Below are 11,576 nucleotides of genomic sequence, written 5' to 3'. Positions count from 1 at the left end.
CTTTCTTTTTCTTTCTTTCTTTCTTTTTTTTTTTTTTTTGACAATATGTGGTATTAGCTATCAAACATGGGTTTGGTGTGTACAAGGCAAGTGCTGTACCCACTGTAATATCACTCCAGATCCTGTTTGTTAGTTTGGGGGTGGGCTGTATTTTTGTCAACCTCTAGATCTTCTTTCAGGAATTTCTCCTGGCAGTGCTCGAGGGACCATACAAGATGCTGGGATCAAACACTAGTCAGGCGCTTACAAGGCACATGCTCTATCTGCTTACACCAGTGTTTCTCAAATAGTGGGGCGTCCCCCCCACCCCCCGGGAGGTGCGAGGCTCCATAAAGGGAAGCACGTTAATATTCAGCAAGCACTGTCATTAACAAACTTAGCCCCATGTTTATGTCTCTGTATGTCTCTGGAGCTGAGAGTTTTTGTGTCCTGCTTCAAACCCCGCTTCGAAAAGCTATGCATTGCAAAACGTGCTCATTGTAGCCATTAATCCAGACATCACCTCTGATTAAAAAATCAGCTCAAATTATTTTATATATTTTTGTTTTGCAGGTTAAAGTTTTTTTTAATAAAGATACTATTTACAATCGCGTGGGGGGGCTAGAAAAATGTTTTCTTCTTCCTAGGAGGGCATGACAGAAAATAATTGAGAAGCACCGGCTTACATATATCAAATATTTTGATGATGTAGAAATCCATCTGAATGTGACTGATCACCTTTATTCTTGGTGAGGAAGGTGTAGAGAATTGGCACTTCTCATGTGTGTGCATTTTAAGAAGTTGCCCCAGAAGTACAAGGTTGCTTCTGAATATTCTCAGCAAAACTGGCAAATGGTTCAATGTGAGGGTCCAAGGATTCTGCAATTTTAGGATCTACAGGGTGGTATTAAGAAGACCATGAAGTACAAAGAATCACTGCACTATCTCCCAGGCCATTATAGTCTCTAAAGTTCTCTCCTCTTGACTCCAATTCCCCTGACTTATTTCAGGTTTCCCTGACTAACTGCTCCTTTTTCTAAGTTCATCTCCATTGCCAGATGACATTCCACACTGCATCTAATTTCAGTGCTACTTAATGTCATTAGACCTTTTTAGTGACAAAAATATAGAGGCTGGAATCCCAGTGGTTTAACTAATCTTGATCTGAATCTCACAGGGTAAGTGAGCTTCATCACAGCACTTCTTACCCTCTGGATTTCCTCCCTTACCTCAGAAAAAAGGAGGTTTCCAAAAGGCTAAATTATTTAGCATAAGACATTATGCTAAAGTAATTTCTCAGCACTAACAGGTATGGCCCCAGCCCCCTCAACAAATAAATAAAAATTACAGAGAAAATAATTATTCTTTGGGTCATAGTACTTTAGATTATTCTTTAAAAGTGCCAAGTTGTCATAAAAGCACAAAACACATTTTCCCTTATCCTTGCTAAAATACCAAGATAGAGCTAGGCCATAAATCATTTCTTTCTTTTTCTTTTATTTTTTTCCTTTTTTATTAATATCTTTATTTAAACACCTTGATTACAAATATGATTGTAGCTGGGTTTCAGTCATGTAAAGAATACCTCCCTTCACCAGTGCAACATTCCCATCACCAATGTCCCAAATATCCTTAATCCCCACCCCACCTCCGCCTGTACTCTAGACAGGCTTTCTACTTCCCTCATTCATTCACTTTGTTATAGTTCTCAGTGTAGTTATTTCTCTAACTGCACTCATCACTCTGTGGTGAGCTTCATGTCATGAGCTGGAACTTACAGCTCTCCTTCCTTTTTGTCTCTAAGAATTATAGAAAAATGTCTTTTATTTTTCTTAAAAAACCATAAATGAGTGAATCTATTCTGTATCTATCTCTTTCTCTCTGGCTTATTTCACTCAGCATAATAAATTCCATGTACATCCATGTATAGGAAAATTTCATGACTTCATCTTTCCTGGTGGCTGCATAATATTTCACTGTGTATATGTACCAATTTCTTTAGCCATTCATCTGTTGAAGGGCTTCTTGGTTCTTTCCAGAGTCTGGCTATTATAAATAGCACTGCAATGAATATAGGTGCGAGGAAGGGATTTTTGTATTGCATTTTTGTGTTCCTAAGGTATACCCCTAGGAATGGTATAGCTGGATCATATGAGAGCTTAATTTCCAGCTTTTGGAGGAATCTCCATATCACTTTACACAAAAGTTGAACTAGATGGCATTCCCACCAACAGTAATGAAGAGTTCCTTTCTTTCCACATCCCCACCATCAGTGCTTCTTCTCATTCTTTGTGATGTGCCCCAGACTCTGTGTTGTGAGATGGTACCTCATAGTTGTTTTTTAATTTGCATTTCTCTGATGATTAGTGATGTGAAGCATTTTTTTTTCATATGTCTTTTGGCCATTTGTATTTCTTCTTTGACAAAGTGTCTGTTCATTTCTTCTCCCCCATTTTCTGATGGGGTTAGATTTTTTTCTTGTAAAGTTCTGTCAGTGTCTTGTATATTTTTTATATTAGCCCCTTATCTGATGGGTATTGGGTGAATAGTTTCTCCCACTCAATGGGTGGCTCTTGTATCCTGGGCACTATTTCTTTGAGGTGCAGAAGCTTCTCAGCTTAATATATTCCCATCTGTTTATCTCTAGGCAGTAAATCCTTTAAGGACTATAGAATAAGTTGGTTTCTAGTACTAATTTTCCAAAATTTGTGTGCGTCTTCTTGTGGCTTCTTGGAATTCTTTACTATAGTACCCAAAAGAGACCTATTTCCTCTGCTCATATAGATTATCAACTAAACTTGGTCCCTTTTAATTGGGTATACATGAAAGATCTTCTCATTCATGTTGTCTTATAAATTATAACTGTGCTTGTTGTGAAGGATAGTTGAATAAATAAAAGGGACCATCCATAATCAAAACCAAATTTTCCTTTACACTAAGCCCACAAATAAGGAAACTACTAGAAGCCTGGTTCCTTAAGCCAAAAGAGAATTTTAACAACTAGCCAAGTAAAATGTACTAGCCAAATTTCAGTGCCTGAATATAAATCCAGGAGCTGATTTGCCAAACAAACATTATGTTCAAAGCCAGTAGAGGCCAATAGATAGTTGGAAAGTTCAAATCATCATGGACAGTGCAGTCCATGAGAAAGAGCAGCCAAAATAACAGGCGTCATTTTAAGGCTTTTCCCCAAGATCTCTCCCATATGTGGGGTAAAAAATAAACAGTAAGAGAACAATAAATGATGTAAGTTATTGTAATTAAAGATTTTGTCAAGAGAACTAAATGACATGCAGGAAGGAGTCCTTGGGACACTGGTAGAGGGAAGCTCTATGTTTGATGGATGTCCAATAGAAATGATGCATGTGTGAAAAATATAAATAACACTTGTAAACCCATTACCTCTATAACAATAGTTATAAATACATTGCATATATGGATATTTGGGGGCACGTTGTTAACAGAAAACATGTATTTTTGCTCAGTTTTGCTATAATATATTAGTACACTAAAATCTATTTTTAATCTAATTTAATTTAAAAAAATTTTTGGTTTTGGGGTCACACCTAGCAGTGCTCAGGGGCTACTCCTGGCTCTATGCTCAGAAATCACTTGTGGCAAGCTCTGGGGACCATATGGGATGCCAGGATTCAAACCACCATCCTTCTGCATGCAAGGCAAATGTCCTACTTCTGTGCTATATCTCTGGCACCACCACAACATTTTCTATCATAAAATTGTGAAATACTTAAAAAAATATACCTAGACCAAAGGAAAGGATAGCATATCTGTTACATGGTATAATAAATAAATAATATTCAATTGTAAAAAAAAAAAAAAAAAAGCCAACTGTGACATGGAGGCCTCACCAAAGCTCTTCAACTCTAAAGTTTGGGACATAACATGCTTTTGCCTTAAGGTTTGAACTCACTTCACAACAAAATCAGAAATGGCTGCTAAACTTTTTTAAAATTTTTGTTTACTTGTTTTTTTCTTGCATTAAGCCAGTGGAATTGAATATATAGAGAGAGTAAAAATTGATTGGCCATCATCTATATTTATTTCTTACAGCAATGTTAACCCAATTTCCACAGGTGAAATTCACCTCTTCTCTCAATTTCTGCCATTATTATTTTGAAATGGCTAAATACTGATTATTTTGAGCCAATTTAAATAACCCCTTGGTCACAAGAATTAATTGAAATATTAGCACATATCCAGTCAGAACCAAAGATCTTGCTCCCACCAGCAGGGAAGAGTAATGCTCTTTTCATCTGGACTTAATAGAATAAAAGTGTCTATTCCAGTATCCATTCAATACCATGAGCAGTGTCAGACAAAAAGTAAAAACACCTAGAAGAAGCTGACCTGACTGCTAATAAATTTATTTGTTGTATTTTTGAAGTCTGAGTCACACCTAAAACCAGCCTTTCCCAAATTTTGCAGTTGTACAAACTAATTGATTTTTAATGTAAAAGTCTTTTTGTTGCTGTTGCAGAAGTAGGCATCAAATTCATGCCTCACACAGCAAAGCAGATACTGTAATATCCGGTGTATAAGATACTTTTTAACCCATGAAAAACTTCTTAAAAGTCAAGGGTCATCTTATATGCAAGTATACATCATGCTGAAACTTACTCCAGCTCCAGAGATGTGTGATTCGCCCCACCTTGTACCACCTCATCCTATCCAGCTGCCAGTCCTCTGCTTGTTCTGATTAATCTTTCAAGGCACACAAAGGAACTGAGTTACTGAGCACTGCATCTCATGCAGACAACGGGTTTCATTGCTGGTATGTGGCTTTCCGGAGCTCAATCCTCTGTTCAGCTTTTATGGGACACAGAGGAGGCACTCTGTCTCCCTCTAGCTATTCTATTAATCTCTGCACCCCAGCCAGCTGCTCCCTCTTTCTGCTATCAATATAGATCACAATTAAAAAACCACAGTCAATCACTCCAAATGGCAAATATAAAATGATTGTTGGCACTCCAAAGTCTAGCTTTGTTAAACATATACTGTTAATCTTTGAGGGTTCTACTCTTTTTCCCTTACAATTTTTAATTTCCTTTAGGTGTGCGTTAAAAGAGGGGTAGTCTTATAATGTGAAACCCTGTATTTTAACAGGCAAAGTAGGGGGTCGTCTTACACATCCAGTTGTCTTACATGCCAGAAAATATGGTACTTTAAGACTGAGTTCTGTTCTGGCCAGGTGCAGCAATGCCCACCCCCAGACCACACAGATGATCACGGGACCTCCAGCCAGATGTAACAATGCCCTGCCCCCTCTGCAGACCACCTAATAGCACAGATGATCAGACGATCTCTGGCCACTGTGGCAACACCTCACACCCTCCACTGATTTATAGATTTAATGCAATCCCTCTAACAATACCCAGGACATTCTTCAAAGAACTGGATAAAACACTCCTGAAATTTACTTGGAACAATAAAACCTCATGAATAGCTAAAGCAATACTTGAAGAAAGGAATATAGGCGTCATTACTTTCCCCATTTTAAATTATATCACAAAGCAATAGTTATTAAAACAGCATGGTATTGGAATAAAGACGGATCCTCAGATCAGTGGAATAAACTTTGATATTCAGAGAATGTTCCTCACACATACAATCAATTAATTTTTTATAAAAGAGCAAAAAATCCAAAGTGGAGCAAGAAAAGCCTCTTCAACAAGTTGTGTTGGCACAACTGGTTAGCCACTTGCAAAAAAGCAAACTCAGACCTCCATCTAACACCATGCACAAAGGTCAAATCCAAATGGATTAAAGAACTTGATATCAGGCCTGAAGACATAAGGTTTATAGAACAACACGCAGGTAAAATACTTCATAATATTGAGACTAAAGGCATCTTCAAGGAGAAAACAGCACTCTCCAAACAAGTGGAAGAAGAGATAAATAGATGGGAATATATTAAGATGAGAAGCTTCTTCACCTCAAAGGAAATGTGTCTAGAATAAATACAAAAGCCACCCACAGAATGGGAGAAACTATTCCCCCATTACCCATCAGATAAGGGGCTAATATAAAAAAAATATACAAGGTAATGACAGAAGTTTACAAAAATAAAACATCTAACCCCATTAAAAAATGGGGAGAAGAAATAAACAGACACTTCCTCAAAGAAGAAATACAAATGGTCAAAAGGCACATAAAAAATGCTCGACATCACTAATCATCAGGCAAATGCAAATCAAAACAACTATGAGGTAACATCTCACACCACAGAGACTGGGGCACATCACAAAAAATGAGAACAAGTAGTGTTGGTGAAGATGTGAAGAGAAATGACTCTTATTCACTGCTATTGGGAATGCCATCTAGGCCAGCCTTTATAGAAAACAATATGGAGATTTCTCAAAAAACTGGAAATTGAACTCTCATATGATCTAGCTATACCACTCCTAGGGATATACCCTAGGAACACAAGAATATTATACAAAAATGCCTTTCTCACACCTATATTTATTGCAGTGCTATTTACAATAGCCAGACTTTGGAAATTTCTAAGATTCAAAAGACGAATGCCTAAAGTAACAGTGGTACATATACAGAATGGAATATTATGCAGCCATCAAGAAAGATGATGTCATGAATGTTTTCTATATATGAATGTACATGGAATCTATTATGTTGAGTGAAATAAGTCAAAGGGAGAGAGATAAACACAGAATAGTCTCACTCATCTATGCTTTTTAAGAAAAATAAAAGACAGTATGGTAATAAGGCCCAGAGACAATAGAATTAAGGGCTATATGGACCAGCTCACAATATGAAGCTCACCACAAAGAGAGATTAATGTTGTTAGGGAAATAACTACACTAACAACTAGCACAACTAGCATGACAATTTTTTTAATTAATATCTTTATTTAAACACCTTGATTACAAACATGATTGTAGTTGGGTTTCAGTCATGTAAAAAACATCTCCCTTCACCAGTGCAACATTCCCATCACCAATGTCCCACATCTCCCTCCTCCCCACCCCACCCCCACCTGAATCAGAGAAGTAGATTGCCTGTCTGGAATACAGGCAGGGGTGGTGGAGGTTGGAGGGAAGCACTGGTGGTGAAAATGTTGAGCTTGTGAAGGGGGTGTTCTCTTTATGACTGAAACCCAAATACAACCATGCTTGTAATTATGGTGCTTAAATAAAGATTTTTATAAAAAAAAAAAAAAGACCTAGTTCTAAGATGCTACCCATTGAATGACCTTTGAATATCTCTTTCTTATAGCATAGGTTCCTAACTAATACAATTTAAGTCTATAGCATAGAAGAAAGGAATATATCTAGTATTTATTTTCTCATTCAGTTCCTTTCTGTGCACTGAGTACTTTTAAAGTACTAGGTACTGAGATTTAAATAATAAGTAAAAATGACCATACCAGAGCAAAACAAAGATATAAAAATATAAAATATAAAGCATAATGTAGTATGAGTCTGATGGTAGATGCTCTGATGATAAACAATGAGGTGACTCATTCAACCAAGAAGGATTAATATTAGCACATTACCCATTGAAATAAAGTGGCATGGCACTTCTTAGAATCGCCAGGTGTCTAGTGATTTGTATAAGGTCAATCAAGTCAAGTGCAGAGATATGTGGCTGAAAAGGAAAACAAAACTTTTGTTACAAATGACTTTATATATCTTGTCATCAGTAACTTAAAGCACAATGGATCTCATCATTAGATCTAAAAGTTGAGGCAACTTGTTCATGCAGCAGCCTGAGTAGACTTTCTTGGTCCCATGTACTGAAGCCATGAACTCCTAAAGATCCACACTCCAGTCAGAGCAAATCTTGTAGAAGGCATCACTTCTTCCCCCACTCTGCCTCCAAGAGGGATCATAAGATTGCTGCTGACAGACTGCTGTGCTATTATCTGTTTCAGATAGTCATCTGTGCTCTGGAAAATGACTTGAAATTCTCCACGGAGAGTGCAGACAGAAAGGTCAACAATTATGCAAAATGAATAATGGGCCTGGAGCAATCAGGCCATGCAGCTGCTACAATGAATTCTCTGAAATCCGACTGCCAGGTGTCCACAGCCCTGCCCAATGGCCCAGCTTGGCATCTTTAGCCAAGTCCTTAGTTAACCAGTATTCCTAGACAGCTGCAGTGATCTGACTGGAAGCAGAGCTTCCATAAAGACCTCAGCTCTGAGCATAGACAATATTCTTTAAGCTTCCACTGAAGCTTGGTGAGTAACATACTCTATAAATCAAGGGTTGAAAGGGGATCAAGAACTAAAAAATTTGAATGAGGCTTCAGCACACAGCCCCAATATGCTTCAGAGAGCCTTTTGTTCTGGAAGACACCATGTAGTTGATGCATTTCATTGGAGTGAGAACACAGTTGGAGAAGTTGGTCTGAGAAAGGGACTGGAGGGAAGCATGGATGAATCATACTCAGTACTTGGAGAATATATGGAAAGAATCAATATATGCCAAATGGAGGCTTGAAAACAGGAAGATTATGTTAACATGGCATCCATTTTAATAGTGCAATGCTGTCATGACTGAGGATGAAACTGAATGTCAGTGAAGTGAATGATTGAGGACAGGCTATAAAATCTGCATCAGCCTGACTCTTACTTTGTACTTCTTTCTACTTTGCTGCAGAGCAGGAGCAACAAGACTTGAGTAGGTGAACGTCAGTCCACCAAGATTTCCCTGGCACAAGAAAGTGCCTATCTTTCTATGTCTCTTTTACTTGAAAACTGAGAGCCTGGGAAATTTGTGGACTTTTTCAATAGAGATTCGGTATTCTATAGCTTGTGGAATAAAATTTCAAATGCATTTTTATGAAAAAAGTGGATCTTCTGCTTGTATGTAAAAACTGCAACGATCTTCCTGTAGAGAAGCTGTGATAGCATTCTGGAGAAAGTGCTCAGACAAGAGCATTGGAGAGGAAGTTCTGGAAAGCAGGTAGTGTGTAGAAATCTTTACAGGCATCTATACCGGTTCTAGTAAATTTTTTCCATTTCCCTTTAATCCCAGAAGAAATAATGACTGTCGGGCCACCCATTCCTGGATCCATCATCACTTCCTGTCAGTTTTTCTAACTCTTGTCTTCACTTTCTAGTTCATTCAGGCTGATTTCATGAGTGTAATCTGTGCAATCACTCAGGATCCTATAGTTAGAATTACAGTACTCTTGGTTTAATTCTCTTGACACCAATACTTATTTTAACATGATCCCCACATTTTCACTTTACATTGGGCCTAAAAACAATAAACTACACAATGTCATTTCTCCTGGTTACTTTATTAAATGTTCTTTATGTTGCCATCTGTCTCCTGCCAAGTCTGGCACATGTGTCTTTCTATGTAGGATAAGGATGCTCCGAGAATTACTAATCAGTAATCTAGGAAGAGGAAAGAGTTGTCACTAAAAGGACACTAAAAAGGTCACTAAAAAGACATTTTTCCTCTGAGAAAAACTCACAGACGTTTACACGTCTATGAAGGGGAAAATCCAAATAAAACTAGGGATGACATCAAAGCTGAGGCGTGACCCAAGCCTTAATAGGTGAAGTTTCTGACAACACATTAAATCTGTAACACTCAATAGTCATTAAAACACTCCTAAGAACTCAGTTTCCTCATCTGATTAACGTGCTACCTAACTCAAAACACAACTGTCAAGTGAAAATCTAGGCACTAATATTTGCTAATTAGCGCTCATTATGTTGCAAGATAAGATAAGATAGGTCATTATTTGACATTTGTTTTGGGGGAAATATCTAGACTCAAACCAGATCAGTGGCTTGTGTAAATATAGATTTAAGGAATAATTCATCCATTGGGCTTTTTGTATCCATGATACCTAACAACCAAAGTGAGTCTGATTGAAGCTGAGATGCTTTGGATTCCAAAAGTCATGCTTCTGAGTCCAAACTAGAAGGACCACTAGGAACAAATTATAGAAGAATGGACCAAAGAGTAAGATTTTTTTTGTAGCAATCCCCTCTACATGCATAAGAAATAACTAGTACTATGACCAAATTTCTCAGCCACATATAAATTATAAGCAAGACTATGGATGTGTTCTTTACACTGACTGTATAGAAAGAGGAGGTACAGTAAATGCACCCCATATACACCTCAACAAGGCCCTTTGCCTGGTCTGTATTGTGAATTGGGGGACAAAAAAATAAAATAAAATAAAATAAATTATAAGCAAGAAATAATTATCTATAGTTCATATATTCACTGATCCACCCTCCCTTCACCATGGCATTAGAATTATTTGGCTCTCTATAAAATTGATACTTTGCTTCCGAAGAACTTAATACCAATTCATTTACCATGTACTATATACTGGCACTGTACTATCACTATAGTGCTTAAACCAGAAAATGCTAATATTTCCTTGTTTGGGATTTGCACACCAGATGGTCTCTGGATCACCTACTCAATTCTGGCATTGTTACACAAAAGCAACCATAGACAATACAGAAATGAATGAGTCTGTCTACGTTCCAATAGGCCTTATTGACGAAACAGGTGGTTATCGTAGGTTGCCAACTTCTGGACTGGAGCAGTGATTTCCAATCTCAAGCTTAGATCAGAATTGCATGGAGGGGAATTTAATTAAGCACACATTGCTAGGTCCCCCACTCCTGGAATTTTAATTTTGGGAATTTGGGGTTGGATAGAGAATTTGCATTTCTAACCACTTCTATTGTTACAGGAACCACCCTTTATGAACACTGGCCTACACATACCAGATGTTTAAGAACATGTCTTGGGAAGAGAAATGGCCCAAAAGAGAGTGTGCTTTGCATGCAGGAAGCCAGGATTTGGTCCCTTGTTTCCCTGAGCACCACCAGAAGTGACACTTGAGCACTGAAAACCAGAGTACTACTATAAGTGAACCAAACTAACAAATAAAAAGAACACCTATCTAGAAATTTTACCATTAAGTAGTTGATGAAAAATTTGACTTTCAATGATAATTGTAATGTATTAAAGCAATTTAAAAATACAAAACCTTATACCAAAGAAGAATTTATGGAATAAAGCAATATGACCTCCATTTTTTTTAGAAGAGCATGCATCTGAATCCAAATAACCTGTTTGGAATATTATCTCTGGATAACCTTGCATAGCTAATATTTTATTATATTTATGAGTCTCCATGTACCAATGTCACATGACTTTCCTGATATAAGTGAGTAAATCATGTCTGGCATATGGTCAACCCTCAAAAAAAACATTTTTTTAAATAATTTTTATTTTGACCACAGTGGATTACAAATCTCTCACAATAATATTTTAGGTACATAGTGACATTGAATCAGGGGCATTCTCACCACCAATGTTGATCTCCCTCCACTCCTGTTCCCAGCATGCATCCCATATCGACCTCCATTGCCACCTGGGCTGCTAGTATTAGTAGTCCCCTCTGTGTCTAGCTTGTTGTAGATTGGCAATCTATCCTCAAAGACTTTTTTGATATATAGGTCTTGGAATAGGCCCTGGGACATTGAGCAGGCAAGGCAGCCTTGGCCTTAGCCTCTATGTGATGGACTTGGGCGGCGCCTGCGCGGCACTGTCAGGAGAGAGTTCAAA

At 37.7% G+C, this 11,576-nt stretch overlaps 1 non-coding gene across 1 annotated transcript; it reads left to right on the top strand.

Annotated features, from left to right (window-relative positions):
* The first annotated feature begins 10,022 nt into the window (after positions 1-10,022).
* On the top strand, positions 10,023-10,153 carry LOC126032569 (small nucleolar RNA SNORA51). Its single transcript, XR_007503881.1, has one exon. It is a non-coding gene; the product is annotated as a small nucleolar RNA SNORA51 (small nucleolar RNA).
* The last annotated feature ends 1,423 nt before the right edge of the window (positions 10,154-11,576 follow it).

This window comes from Suncus etruscus, chromosome 1 (assembly GCF_024139225.1).
Source record: "Suncus etruscus isolate mSunEtr1 chromosome 1, mSunEtr1.pri.cur, whole genome shotgun sequence".
NCBI lineage: Eukaryota > Metazoa > Chordata > Mammalia > Eulipotyphla > Soricidae > Suncus > Suncus etruscus.
Note: the sequence above shows the minus strand (reverse complement) of the source record. Positions and strands in the feature narration are given on the sequence as shown.